This window comes from Lolium rigidum, chromosome 3 (genome assembly GCF_022539505.1).
Source record: "Lolium rigidum isolate FL_2022 chromosome 3, APGP_CSIRO_Lrig_0.1, whole genome shotgun sequence".
Taxonomy (NCBI): Eukaryota; Viridiplantae; Streptophyta; class Magnoliopsida; order Poales; family Poaceae; genus Lolium; species Lolium rigidum.
Window position 1 is genome coordinate 32,430,108 of NC_061510.1, and position 15,320 is coordinate 32,445,427.

Sequence of the window (15,320 nt, forward strand, 5' to 3'; positions counted from 1 at the left end):
CCTTTTACAGAGATTTTCGTTCCAATGTACCGGTATACTTGAAATTGTATTTGGATATAACATGTAGACTGTAATAACTGGATAAATCGACTCCTCTTTTTTCTGGTGCACCTATCTTTTTTCAATGAAGGGAATATATTAGTACTAAGACGGTATTACAACAGCATTGTTGCAGAGCAATATTCGAACTATCAGGATGAACATGGCTAAAAAAAGACATAAAGATTAAGACTTGTGCTTCGATGGAGCCCCAAATCACAAAACAGTGTAAACTCTCCAAAGGGTTATCGCGGTATCATTTAATCTCAGCCATCCTACCTCTAATCCCAAACATGTATCATTTAATCTCAGTCGCCCTTGTGTTACATTCAGAAAAAAGTTTCAGTTTTGAGGGTCTATGGAAGCACAAGCCAAAGATTAAAGAAAAAACATGCCAAAGTGATCGATGAGTCTCAGCAGCAGGAAACAACAACCTTTTGTGAAAGCTAGGAAACAACAACCTTCGTTGATAACGCACTGACAACAAAGCAAATATCTTCCCAATTTAGGCATTTACTCCAATTTTTTTAAAATTAGGGATGTTAGCATGATTTCCCCATGTGAATTTTGTATCATTCAAAGATCTAAGATAAACATGTTCTACAACTGCATTTCAAACAAAGCTCTGGTGATTAGATTCGGTTGGGTTATGAAATGAAGTGAAATTTTCTCACACCAAACAAGAAGATTTCCTTTGAGTTGAGCATCTCCATAGACAAAAACCTGTGTTGTTGCCTTAAAAAGAGGAGATTCCATCTAAGATCTGCATGTTTATCATGTACAAGAGAAAGAATCCCCAATTTCGCATTCTAGATATCCAAAAGTTTTTTGATTAATACGTACGTTCGGTGAGACCTAGCCAATTACAAGTGCTTAGTGGCTCGCCAATCGTTCCATGTCGAAGCCGAAATGAAGAACGGTATCTTGAACCAATAGGCGTTTTGCTTGGACCTATCACCACCAACACACCTACATATTGTTTTTGTCCACCGATATTCTCGCCAACTTGAGCAGCATAGATCTAATACAATTTATATGCGGTATTGGAGAATTCCAGATTGAGAGAGAGAATATACAATCAGTACGCTGTACGTTTGACTTAGCCACATGCATGCCCATCTCGTTCATGCATGCAAGCTAGCAAGCGGTGTTTTATTAGACTGCTCATAGTGGGAGTAACATAGCTAGTAACATCACACATCTCAAGGCATTTTGGTGACATGGCATGCCAATAAATGAAGAAAGAGAGTGAGGTGGTAACTAACTATGTTACCATAAGGCTGGTCATAGTGCATAGTATCATATTGTAGTATCATGCATATGATACTTGTCTATGATACTATCACTGTAGTGGGTGGTATTATAGAGTAGTATCATAATCTTCTAAATTTATTGTTTTGTAGAATCCCAATACAAAATGTGTGTACAAGATCTATTTAGCATTAGCTTTTCTCGTAATGTGCGCTATGATACAGTATCTACCTATGTTACTCTAATCTTGTCTCTCTTCATTAATTAGATGCCACATCAGCATTTTTGTGGGCCTAAGATGCATGATACTATCTAAGATACTAGCACTATGGCCAGCCTAACATCACACACCGCAAGGCAAAATGAGTCTACAACATAATAAATAACACAATGTATGACACCACATATAAGTTAGTACCCACTATGAAGGTAGTAATCTAGACTAGTAACATGACATATGTTACTAGTAACATGACATATGTTACTAGTTTAAGTTACTCCCCACTATGACCAGCCTTAGCTAGCAACCAAGATCGATCAGTTGACTAGGCAGCCACTTACGCAGCTAGTATAGCTTATCTGTACACCGAGAAACTAGAGAAACCAGCACGCAATGCGAGCAGCTGGTCCTAAACTAGTACCGCTCGCGGCTTGCTTGTCAACTTGGTGACAGATGATCATATCGATGTCCAGGGCATGCTAAATTACATTATACTATACGCAACTCTTGTTGTCTAATCCGTGGAAATTAACCATTGGTTCTGATTGATTTGCGACACATGCGTACATGAACCGATAAGGACAACAGGCCCATCAATCGATTTTTCCACTGCCTCCACTTGCTAAGCTAAATCTTATACTATATAACGAATTCGAGTAGTGGGTAATATGGCCGGCCAGTACGGAGGTTTCTTCATCATCGTACAATTTTGAAAGTTGATGCGGTTATAAATGAATTCTACTTTTACTATACTTTGGGCATTGTTGTTCCATGATGGCACAAAGCATGATTGTCTTAAGACGATCCTCAATTACTTTAACTTTTGATAGGAGCTCTTCATCACCTTGGTCTTTGCGAGTTCACCACAATCTGCAACTCAAATTCATGCAGCAACAAAAGCCAATGAATCAATCGAGGTTTCGGATATTTTCTAGAGATGATGTCCTTTTTGGAGCTTGGTTTTTCGTATGAACATGTACTTTAAATCAACTATATAAGATCTTAAGTTGTCAGGAACAAATACAACAGCAAATTATACTTTCTTAGCCAAATGGATAGTATTTCTAAGGATCATTCAGACTTTGACTAGCATGATGAATAATATTAAACTCTTCACTGTAACGTACGCTGTGCAAGCACATTACGGACGATATATCTAGTCGCGTCGCAAATTAGTTCAAATATTTGTGCCACTTAGGTGGTGTAGTAACATGTGTTGTGATTGAAGCTTTCTTCGGGTAGTTGAGGGGTACATTGCAATCATCACTAAAGTGAAAGGGGACATCCTTCTACCAAAGATTTGAACACTTCAGATAAAACTTTTAATGAGCCTTCTATAGAAACTGTCATGTCCAAGGAAACCTTTTGTCCCGTTGGCATCTCGCGGATACAATAACCTCTAGTTGGCTTCTAGTTTCCTTTTCCTACTACATACCTTTACCGTAGACTTTATCACCAAACATTTATAGCTTTGATTACCATAAAATGGCACTTGCCCTAGTTGGGGACAAGGTTAACATCCTCACAAGTCACACCTCTTCAACACTTTGCTAAGATTATATGTGCAACAAAAGAAGTTTCGCGGAGGGAGAAATCTTCCACAAACACTAGTTCCAATTATTAGACGAAGAAGGGTGTTTAGCTTGGACCCATCACCACCAAGTCGCCAACATATCGTTTCCGAAGATCCGATATCCTCGCCGACTAGTGCAGTACAGATCTAGTGGTACACATTTTCTTTTGTAGTGCGAAGATAGAGAAAGAGAATATATCTTAGCCACATGCAACTCGTCAGCACCATGCATGCAAGCAAGCAGGTGGAGTAGCTGCTCGAAACCAAGATCGATCAGTTGACTTACGCAGCGAAGGTAGAGAAATTTACGATCAGGCAATACCAGCAGCTGGTCCTAAACTAGCTAGATAGTATCGCCTTGGCGAGGGGTCATATTCATATCGATGTCCTAGAACAGTACATATTTGTGTGCAACTCTTGTTATCTAATCCATGGAAATCGAGTCGCCGAGCATGCATGCGTGAACCGATATACTCCCTCTGTTGGGTAATATATATATAGGACGTTGAAGTAAGCTAAACTAGCTAGCTAAGTAAAACGTCTTACATTCTCTAGACAGAGGGAGAGTATAAGCAGGCATGAGGAATACATTACGAGTTGAAGGGCAGCTCGTCGCCTCGATCGGGAAAAAGATTCGGAGCAGGGCCGGGCCGGCAAAATCCGGGGCCCTGTGCACATTTTAAAATGGGCCCTATTTCACTACATAAATATAAAATATTAAACAATTATAACATATATATGTCGTCGATGTACATTCAAACCCAATAACTACCCTCAACACCCCTATATTCTGAAGATCGAACCAACGGTCTAACCAAAAATATCTATGTCTAATAAGAGTAAAGCCTATGAGAGAAATATGGGTAATCCTATTATAAGAACTACCCTATGAGAGAAATGCAGTATCACAATATCAAATTTCAAACTTTCTGATATGTTTAAGACTTGAATTAGAAATTTGTACCCAAAGTAGATATGGTGTGATTTATAAAATTTGTCTCAAAAGTGGATATAGTGTGATTTATGCATCCACCAGGTAAGTTTTATTCGATACTAATAAAATGGATAATTAAGTATTTGTATCATAGGCATAGGCATCAACCAGAATAGGAAAATGTAAAAAAAAAAGAATTGGAAAAGGTTGTTGGATTAGAGGGGAAAAAAGAAGCACTAATCAACATAGAGAAAATCAGAGTAACATCCGGGTCGTCCGGGAATTGAACTTGCAACCTCCTACTCAACATATACCGGGTGAGACCAGAGAACAAGCTGAGCTAGGTTGATTTCGTGATTAATATTTGACGTAATTGACTATTATCTATATAAAAAGGCCAACTTAGAAATTATGGGCCCCAAAAAATTTGGAGCCCTGTGCGGCCACACGGGCCGCACTCCCGTGGGCCCGGGCCTGTTAATTATTTTTTTTTGCATAGACGGGCCTGTTAATTAGCTCGTTGGTGCGTTGTATTAGGAGAGGAACTTAAACATGGCCACATACATTCAGGGAATTTTTCTCAAAAAAAAAAAAAAAAAACATACATACAGGGAATGTAGACCGACGTGTAGACCCCGCCCGCCAACTCAAGGCCGGCCGATTCATCGTATCTTCCTGCGCGTAGCTGGCGCCTCCGTAAGTAAGTAAGTAAGTAAGTACGTGGCACCGCCGAATTTTGGCGTAGCTGGCGGCTGCGTACGAATGCAGACGTCGTATGTCCCCCTCTCCCCATCCAGCAGCAGCAACAATGTGGTCGTTATTAGATATGTAATATGGGTACGTATACAATATGGTGTAGTACACCAAATTGTATACGTACCAAACTCTGTAATTGCCTTGTGGAGGCTGTTTCCACCTATATAACATGCAACCGGTCCCTCGAAAGAGGGTACGGCTGTTCCTCCCAAAATTAACATGGTATCAGGCCTCTCCTTTTCCTACGACATCTAGAGCCGCCGCCCTCGGGACTCTCCTTCCCGTCGCCGACGCCAAGCTCCACAGGACATCATTGACGGGATCCTCCCTCGATCTCTACAAACCGCCGGCCGATTCCCTTCCTCAGATCGGTTTGAGCATCCCAAACAACCCTACAACCACAAACCCTAGCCTATACACCGACAAACCCTAGCCTATACCCTCTTCCGCGACAGCAGATTTCATCAAAATTCTGCCGCGCCAGCCTGCCACAGCAGCGATTTCTGCTGATTCTCTGCCGCACCAAAACTCCGCTCAGATGGCGACTTCTTCCTCGTCTGGAGGGGTGCCAACTATTGGTGCTCCCCCTGCCACCAAGCTGACACGTGAAAAAATTCTCTCCTGGCAAGCTCAGGTTCTGCCCACCCTCCGTGGCGCCCGAGTTATGCGCCTGCTTGAAGGTTCTGATCTGCCGCCGCCTGAGTTTGTTGATTCTGAGGATGCTGACAAGAAAAAGGTTCAACTCCCCAACCCTGCCTATGATACCTGGATCACACGGGATCAGCAGGTTGTGAGCTACATTGTTAATTCTCTGTCTAACGATATCCTCTCTCATGTCTATGGTATGGTCCATGCTGCTGAAATCTGGAGTGCTATCCATGAGCTTTTCTCCTCCCAATCCAAATCTAGGGTTTCCAACATTCGAGGTGATCTTATTAATACCAAGAAACTGGACATTACAGCTCAGCAGTATATCACCAAGATGAAAGGTTTTGCGTCTGAGTTGGCCACTGCAGGGAAGACTGTTGATGATGATGAACTCAAGGATTATATCATGAATGGACTTGATGGATCTTACAATGGTTTTGTTGCTGCTCTCAAAGTTGTTCCGTCTACATCTCTCAATGACATGTGCTCTCAACTGCTTTCTTATGAGAACCGTGATGCTATGCTCTCTACCACGGGTCAGACTACTTCGGGGTTTATGTCATCCGTCAATGCTGCACCTCGTGTTCCGAGCACTGGATATGGAGGCGGTCCTCCGCGGCCCTCAGGTCCTGCACCGTACCTGCCTCCACACCTGTCCCATCAGCCGACCCCTTACATGCCTCCGGCACATCCGTACCAGCCGGCCCCTTACATTCCTCCGGCGCATCAGTTTTAGCCTTCCTCTTACATACCGATGACCCCCAGTATACATCATATCAGCCAGGACCTTATATGTCGCCATATCATCAGCCGTTTGCTCCTGCTTCATACATGCCGCCATACATGCCTCCCCCACAGCAGCAGCCTCGTCCGCCCCGTCCTCCCCAGCAGCGTCCTCGCCAGGACCGTCCCAAGAATTGAGGCAAGAAGGATCGCCGCGCCACACCATGGCAGGAAGGTGTTTTATGTCAAATCTGCAAGAAGGAAGGGCATCCAGCTGATGAGTGCTGGTGGCGATATGGTGGTGATGATGATGATGACAAGCCACCAAAAGAACCTAAAGGTGCTTATGGCATTGATACAAATTGGTACATAGACACAGGTGCCACCAATCATGTCACTGGTCAACTCAACAAGTTAAATGTTCATGAACCATATGAGGGCCGAGATCAAGTCAACAATGCTAGTGGACAAGGTATGGACATTGCACATATTGGTCATTCTGTTTTGCACACCCCTGATAGCTCCATACAACTTCGGAACATTTTACATGTTCTCGAAGCATCCATGAGTCTTCTTTACGTCCATAAACTTAGTCTCGACAATAATTGTTATATGGAAATTCACCCTTTCTTTTTCTTGATTAAGGATCAGGTAACGAAGTGCACCGTTTTTAGAGGTCCTTGTCATGGTGGCCTATACCCTCTAGTTCCAGTTTCTTCAGACCTCTCCAAGCATGCTCTTGCCACTGTCAAGCCTTCATCCTCCACGTGGCATCGTCGCCTAGGCCATCCATCTTCGTTTATTATTCAGCAAATTCTTAGGAAGCATAAACTTTTACATTCCCCAGATATAAATCCTTACATATGTGTTCCATGCCAACAGGCTAAGAGTCATCAGTTACCTTACCCTGTATCCACTAGTGTGTCTACTGTTCCTTTGGAGCAAATCTTTTCTGATGTATGGGGCCCTGCTCCTCTATCTGTAGGCAAACGTTCATATTATGTAAGTTTCATTGATGATTATAGCAAGTTTACTTGGATTTATTTGCTTAAGAAACGCTCTGAAGTATATCAAGTTTTTCTTGATTTTCAGCAATATGTTGAGCGCCAATTTGGTCGCAAAATTCTCACCATGCAAACTGATTGGGGTGGTGAATATGAGAAATTGAATAGCTTCTTTCAACGTGTTGGTATTGTTCATCATGTCTCATGTCCTCATGGTCATCAACAAAACGGTTCCGCTGAACGCAAGCACCATCACATTGTTGAAGTTGTCCTTGCTATTCTTGCCAATGCTTCTATGCCTCTCAAGTTTTGGGATGATGCTTTCATCACAGCTGTTTTTCTCATCAATATGCTTCTCACAAAAGTCCTTAATTATGAGACCCCTATCGACAAACTTCTCCAAGTTAAACCCAACTATGAGCCTCTTCGTGTTTTGGTTGTGCGTGTTGGCCCAACCTTCATCCTTATAACAAACACAAACTCTCTTTCCGCTCTAAACGTTGTGTTTTTTCTTGGCTATAGTCCTCGTCATAAAGGTGTTAAATGTCTTGATGTGTCCACCGGGCGTGTCTATGTCTCTCGTGATGTTGTCTTTGATGAGAATGTTTTCCCTTTTGCTGAGCTTCATCCTAATGCTGGTCGGCGTCTTCGTGAAGAAATTCTTCTTCTTCCACATGACAACACTCCATTGGCATCTACTGATAGGGGTGTGCATACTAATGACCACTATTTGCATATTGTTCCTCCTGATTCTTCTTCACAGGTTGTTGCTGCGAAGACACCAACAAATTCAGATTCACAATCAGCGCCAAATTCTGAAGAAAATGCTGAAAAAGCACATCAAATGATGCCATATCGCATGCTGAAGCGACAAGTGCTGCTACTGGCGATCCCGAGGCAGATTTGACATCCTCCTCGGATCGTTGATACGTCCAAAACGTATCTACTTTCCCGAACACTTTTGCTATTGTTTTGCCTCTAATTTGTGTATTTTGGATGCAACTAACACGGACTAATGCTGTTTTCAGCAGAACTGTTCTGGTGTCTCGTTTTTGTGCAGAAATCCAACTTTCGGGAAAATCCTCGGAATTTATGCAGAAGGTCCTATTTTCCTAGAATATTGGCGGAGCCGAAGGGCAAGCCGAGGTGGGGGCACGAGGGCCCCACACACTAGGCCGGCGCGGCCCAGGAGGGGCCCGCGCGGCCCTAGTGTGTGGTGGCCTCGGCTGGCCCCCGACGCCCTCCTTCGGACTACTTATTGCCTTCGACTTAAAAACGCACGGGAGGAAGTCGAAGTCGCCAGAAACCCTCCAGAACGCCGCCACATCGCGAAACTCCTTCTCAGGAGCCACAAGTCTCCGTTCTGGCACTCCGTCGGGACGGGGAATTGGAGGAGATCATCGCCATCATCACCACCGACGCCTCTCCATCGATCAGCCATGTTTCCCCCATCCATGTGTGAGTAATTCCCCCGCTGTAGGCTGAAGGGGATGGTAGGGATTGGATGAGATTGGTCATGTAATAGTATAAGATTGTTAGGGCATAGTGCCTAGTGTCCGTAATTGGTACTTTGATGATATTGTTGCAACTTGTTATGCTTAATGCTTGTCACTAGGGCCCGAGTGCCATGATCTCAGATATGAACATGTTATTATTTCATCATGATATTTATTGTTTATGGTCTTACCCGCAAGTTGTATACACATGTCGCTATCCGGAACCAATGGCCCCGAAGTGACGAAATCGGGACAACCGGAGGGGATGGTAGTGATGTGAGGATCACATGTGTTCACGGAGTGTTAATGCTTTACTCCGGTACTCTATTAAAAGGAGTACCTTAATATCCGAGTAGATTCCCTTGAGGCCCGGCTGCCACCGGCTGGTAGGACAAAAGATGTTGTGCAAGTTTCTCATTGCGAGCACGTACGACTATAATTGGAACACATGCCTATTGATTGCTTTGTACTTAGACACCGTTTTATTATTATCTGCAAATGCCCTGCTTGATTGTTACATGAGTTTCTCTCATCCATGCAACGCCCGTTCATCCGTCCCCGTGCCTACAGTATTTTAATCCTGCTGTTTACTATAATCACTGCTGCTGTCTTTGTTACTCTGCTGCTATTATTTCACTACTGCTATCGCTATAAAACTGTTACTATCGATAAACTCTTGCGAGCAAGTCCGTTTCCAGTGCAGCTGAATTGACAACTCCGTTGTTAAGGCTTTCAAGTATTCTTTGTCTCCCCTTGTGTCGAATCAATAAATTGGGTTTTACTACCCGCGAAGACTCGCTGCGATCCCCTATACTTGTGGGTCATCAAGATCTGTTTTCCGGCGCCGTTGCTCGGGGAGCATAGCTTTATTTGGAAGTTCACTTTGATTGATATTGTTCGCTGCAAATTCTCCATCATGGGTAAACCTCGCGATACTAAAGTCACCATATTACCATCCACTACAAGAAAAGGTACAACTCGAGTACCTCTGCTGCTCTTGATTCACCATCTGTGATAAGTAAACTTGTTTCACCACCACATGCTTCAAATGCTGATACTTCTGCTGAATCTGAAAATTCCTCTTATAATTTTGATGATGCTTCTGTTGTGCTTGATAATGATGGTTCGTTAGGATCTTTTCTAGATGCTACAATTGCTAAGTCTAGACAAATTGAAAATACTGAAACTCCTAATGAAAATGCTGCTACACATGTTAATTCACCTGAGTCTGTTGAATATTCTAGTGATGATCTTGATGAAGATTATGTGGAACCTGATGATTATTTTATTGAAAAATGCAATGCTACTACTGATGCAAGAAAAATTAAAAAGTTGCTTGCAGAACATGCTGTTAGATATAAACTGTCTCGTGATCCTAAATTTGCCACATCTCCTATAAACATTAAGGATAAGGATTATGATTTTTCTCTTGATCTATCTCATATAGCTATTGTTGAGAAAACGCCCTTTTGTGGTACTGAAAAAGAAAGTGCTGTTGAACACATGATTGAGTTATCTACTACGAGTAGCTTGTTTTCGATGATGTAAAGAAGCGTACTTACTTTGTTGCTAAAATCTTTCCATTCTCATTAAAGGATGACGCTAAAACTTGGTATAATAGTTTGCCACCTGATTCTATTAAAAGTCCAAAAGAATTGCTTGATGTTTTCTTCCGGAAATACTTTCCTGCTAGTGCTCAACATATTGCTTTGCGAGAGAATTTATAATTTTGACCGGGAAGATGGAGAGAAATTGCCCGAGGCTTGGGCGAGATTTTGCTCTCTTATTAGAGCTCGGCCTGAACATGATTTGGAAAAGCATGATTTACTTGATATATTTTATAGTAGACTAACCATTGAGTCTAGGGCATACCTGGATAGTTGTGCTGGTTGTGTTTTCAGGAAAAGAACTCCAGACGACACTGAAGAATTATTGGCTAAAATAGGCCGGAATCATGATGATTGGACTACACCTGAACCAACCCCGACACCGATATTGAAGAAGAGGGGTATGATTAAATTAAATGATGAAGATATGAGGGAAGCGAAGAAGTCTCTTAAGGAGAAGGGTATTAAACCTGAAGACATGAAGAATTTACCTCCTGTAGAAGATTTATGTAAGATAACTCCCCCTTCATCAATGATTGAGGTACACTCTCTTCAACGCTTTACTAGGGAAGATATTCCGTATTCGAAACCTCCTGCTCAATGCTTAGATGAGTTTGATAATTATATTGTTAAGCAAGAAAATTTTAATATGAGAGTAGAGAATCATTTAATGGAAAATTCTCGAGCTATTAGTGAATTGCATGGTATTGTGGAGAGAACCTCCAATGATGTTAAGATGCTTGTTAAACATTTTCATATGGTTCAAACTCGAATTGATCAACTCACTAAAGTGCAAAATGACTTGTTGGGAAATAATTCTAAAGAAAAACATGCTTATGAAGTAACAACTAGAGGTGGTGTTTCTACCCAGGATCCACTATATCCTGAAGGACATCCCAAAAGAGTTGAACAAGATTCTCAACGAACTAAAACTAGTGCTCCATCTAAGAAAAAGAAAAAGAAACATAAGAATGTTGTAGAATCCTCTGAACTCGTTAATGATCCTAATAGTATTTCTATTTCGATGCTGAAACTGAAAGTGGTAATGAACATGATAAAGATAATGATAAGAATGATACTCCTGATAAAGAAGAGGTTGAAGAAGAACCTGAAAAGCATGTTAAAAACAAAAAGTATACTAAAGAAGATTTTATTGCTGAGAAACATGGTAATGAAAGAGAACCTTGGGTTCAAAAGCAAATGCCTTTTCCTGCTAAGAAACTAAAATCAAAGGAAGAGGAACACTATAATAAATTTTGTGATTGGATGAAACCTTTATTCTTGTAAATCCCTTTGACTGATGCTATTAAATTGCCTCCTTATTCAAAGTATATGAAAGATATTGTGTCTAACAAAAGGAAAATTCCTAATGAGGAGATTTCCACTATGCTTGCTAATTACTCTTTTAACGGTAAGGTTCCAAAGAAGCTTGGCGACCCAGGTATACCAACTATTCCTTGTTCCATCAAGAATAATTATGTTAGAAATGCTCTATGTGATTTGGGAGCGGGAGTTAGTGTGATGCCGTTTTCTCTTTATAAGAGACTTTACTTAGATAAGTTGATACCTACTGATATATCTTTGCAAATGGCTGATAAATCTACTGCTATTCTTGTTGGTGTATGTGAGGATGTTCCTGTTCAAGTTACTCAAAACTGCTTGATATTAACCGATTTTGTTGTGTTGGAAATGCCTGAAGATGATAATATGTCTATTATTCTTGGGAGACCTTTTCTTAACACCGCAGGGGCTGTTATTGATTGCAATAAAGGAAAAATTACTTTCAGTTGAAATGTTGATGACAAGGAGCATACCGTTTATTTTCCCAAGAGGATTGAGAAAGCACGTGGAGTTAATACAATTTCAAATGTGAGAACTATCAAAGTTGGAACTATCGATTGTCCTATATATGAGCCTAAAGATGAATATCAAACTCTTGTGATTGGATCCATATCAATACAATTCAAGGTAACATGATTGATTTGAGGTTTATTTCTTCTTTTATTTGGTGGCAAGACTTGATCAACCTTGTTAACAAATACTTTTTATATGCATAGAGGAGGTAAACAACATCTCTTTCTTCCTCCACTTGTTCTACTTGCTGTAGCACTCTTGTTTTGTAAAGTTCCTTAGTTAGTTAGTGATTTCAAAAAAATTCCTAGCCAGTAATAATAAACTTAATACCCAGAAATGTGCATTTTTCAAAGTTTTCAAAAATTCACAAAAATTATACTGTTGGTCCTATTTTTCGACGAGGTGATGTCTACGGGTGCTTCTATTCTTGTAGACAGTGTTGGGCCTCCAAGAGCAGAGGTTTGTAGAACAGCAGCAAGTTTCCCTTAAGTGGATTACCCAAGGTTTATCGATCTCAGGGAGGAAGAGGTCAAAGATATCCCTCTCATGCAACCCCGATACGTCTCCGACGTATCGATAATTTCTTATGTTCTATGCCATATTATTGATGATACCTACATGTTTTATGCACGCTTTATGTCATATTCGTTCATTTTCTGGAACTAACCTATTAACAAGATGCCGAAGTGCTAGTTGCTTGTTTTCTGCTGTTTTTGGTTTCGAAATCCTAGTAAGGAAATATTCTCGGAATTGGACGAAATCAAAGCCCGAGGGCCTATTTTTCCACGAAGCTTCCGGAAGTCCGAAGACGAGACGAAGAGGGGCCACGGGGTGGCCAAACCCTAGGGCGGCGCGGCCCCACCCCTGGCCGCGCCGGCCTATGGTGTGGGCCCCCGTGCCGCCTCTTGACTTGCCCTTCCGCCTACTTAAAGCCTCCGTGACGAAACCCCCGGTACGGAGAGCCACGATACGGAAAACCTTGCGAGACGCCGCCGCCGCCGATCCCATCTCGGGGGATCCGGGAGATCGCCTCCGGCACCCTGCCGGAGAGGGGAATCATCTCCCGGAGGACTCTACACCGCCATGGTCGCCTCCGGAGTGATGAGTGAGTAGTTCACCCCTGGACTATGGGTCCATAGCGGTAGCTAGATGGTTGTCTTCTCCTCATTGTGCTTCATTGTTGGATCTTGTGAGCTGCCTAACATGATCAAGATCATCTATCTGTAATTCTATATGTTGTGTTTGTCGGGATCCGATGGATAGAGAATACTATGTCATGTTAATTATCAAGTTATTATACATGTGTTGTTTATGATCTTGCATGCTCTCCGTTTCTAGTAGAGGCTCCGGCCAAGTTTTTACTTTTAACTCCAAGAGGGAGTACTTATGCTCGATAGTGGGTTCATGCTGCATTGACACACGGGACGAGTGACAGAAAGTTCTAAGGTTGTGTTGTGCTTGTTGCCACTAGGGATAAAACATTGGCGCTATGTCCGAGGATGTAGTTGTTGATTACATTACGTACCATACTTAATGCAATTGTCCGTTGTTAGCAACTTAATGCTTGGAGGGGTTCGGATGATAACCTCGAAGGTGGACTTTTTAGGCATAGATGCGGTTGGATGGCGGTCTATGTACTTTGTCGTAATGCCCAATTAAATCTCACTATACTTATCATGTCATGTATGTGCATTGTTATGCCCTCTCTATTTGTCAATTGCCCGACTGTAATTTGTTCACCCAACATGCTTTTATCTTATGGGAGAGACACCTCTAGTGAACTGTGGACCCCGGTCCATTCTTTAATACTTGAAATACAAATCTGTTGCAATACTTGTTTTTACTGTTTTCTCTGCAAACAATCATCTTCCACACAATACGGTTAATCCTTTGTTACAGCAAGCCGGTGAGATTGACAACCTCACCGTTTCGTTGGGGCAAAGTACTTTGGTTGTGTTGTGCGGGTTCCACGTTGGCGCCGGAATCTCCGGTGTTGCGCCGCACTACATCCCGCCGTCATCAACCTTCAACGTGCTTCTTGACTCCTACTGGTTCGATTAAACCTTGGTTTCTTACGAGGGAAACTTGCCGTCTGTGCGCATCACACCTTCCTCTTGGGGTTCCCAACGGACATGTCAACTACACGCATCAAGCAAATTTTCGGAGCCGTTGTCGGGGAGATCAAGACACGCTGCAAGGGGAGTCTCCACTTCTCAATCTCTTTACTTTGTTTTTGTCTTGCTTTATTTTATTTACTACTTTGTTTGCTGCATTATATCAAAACACAAAAAAATTAGTTGCTAGCTTTACTTTATTTACTTGTCTTGTTTGCTATATCAAAAACACAAAAAAAATTAGTTTACTTGCATTTACTTTATCTAGTTTGCTTTATTTACTATTGCTAAAATGGCCAACCCTGAAAATACTAAGTTGTGTGACTTCACTAGCACAAATAATAATGATTTCTTATGCACACCTATTGCTCCACCTGCTACTACAGCAGAATTCTTTGAAATTAAACCCGCTTTACTTAATCTTGTCATGAGAGAGCAATTTTCCGGTGTTAGTTCTGATGATGCTCGCTGCCCATCTCAATAATTTTGTTGAACTATGTGAAATGCAAAAGTATAAAGATGTAGATGGTGACATTATAAAATTAAAATTGTTCCCTTTCTCATTAAGAGGAAGAGCTAAAGATTGGTTGCTATCTCCGCCTAAGAATAGTATTGATTCATGGACTAAATGCAAGGATGCTTTTATTGGTAGATATTATCCCCCTGCTAAAATTATATCTTTGAGGAGTAGCATAATGAATTTTAAACAATTAGATAATGAACATGTTGCTCAAGCTTGGGAAAGAATGAAATCTCTGGTTAAAAATTGCCCAACCCATGGACTAACTACTTGGATGATCATCCAAACCTTCTATGCAGGACTAAATTTTTCTTCGCGGAATTTATTGGATTCAGCTGCTGGAGGTACCTTTATGTCCATCACTCTTGGTGAAGCAACAAAGCTTCTTGATAATATGATGGTTAATTACTCTGAATGGCACACGGAAAGAGCTCCACAAGGTAAGAAGGTAAATTCTGTTGAAGAATCCTCTTCCTTGAGTGATAAGGTTGATGCTATTATGTCTATGCTTGTGAATGATAGGACTAATGTTGATCCTAACGGTTATGCTAATTCTTATGGGAATTCTTACAACAATAATA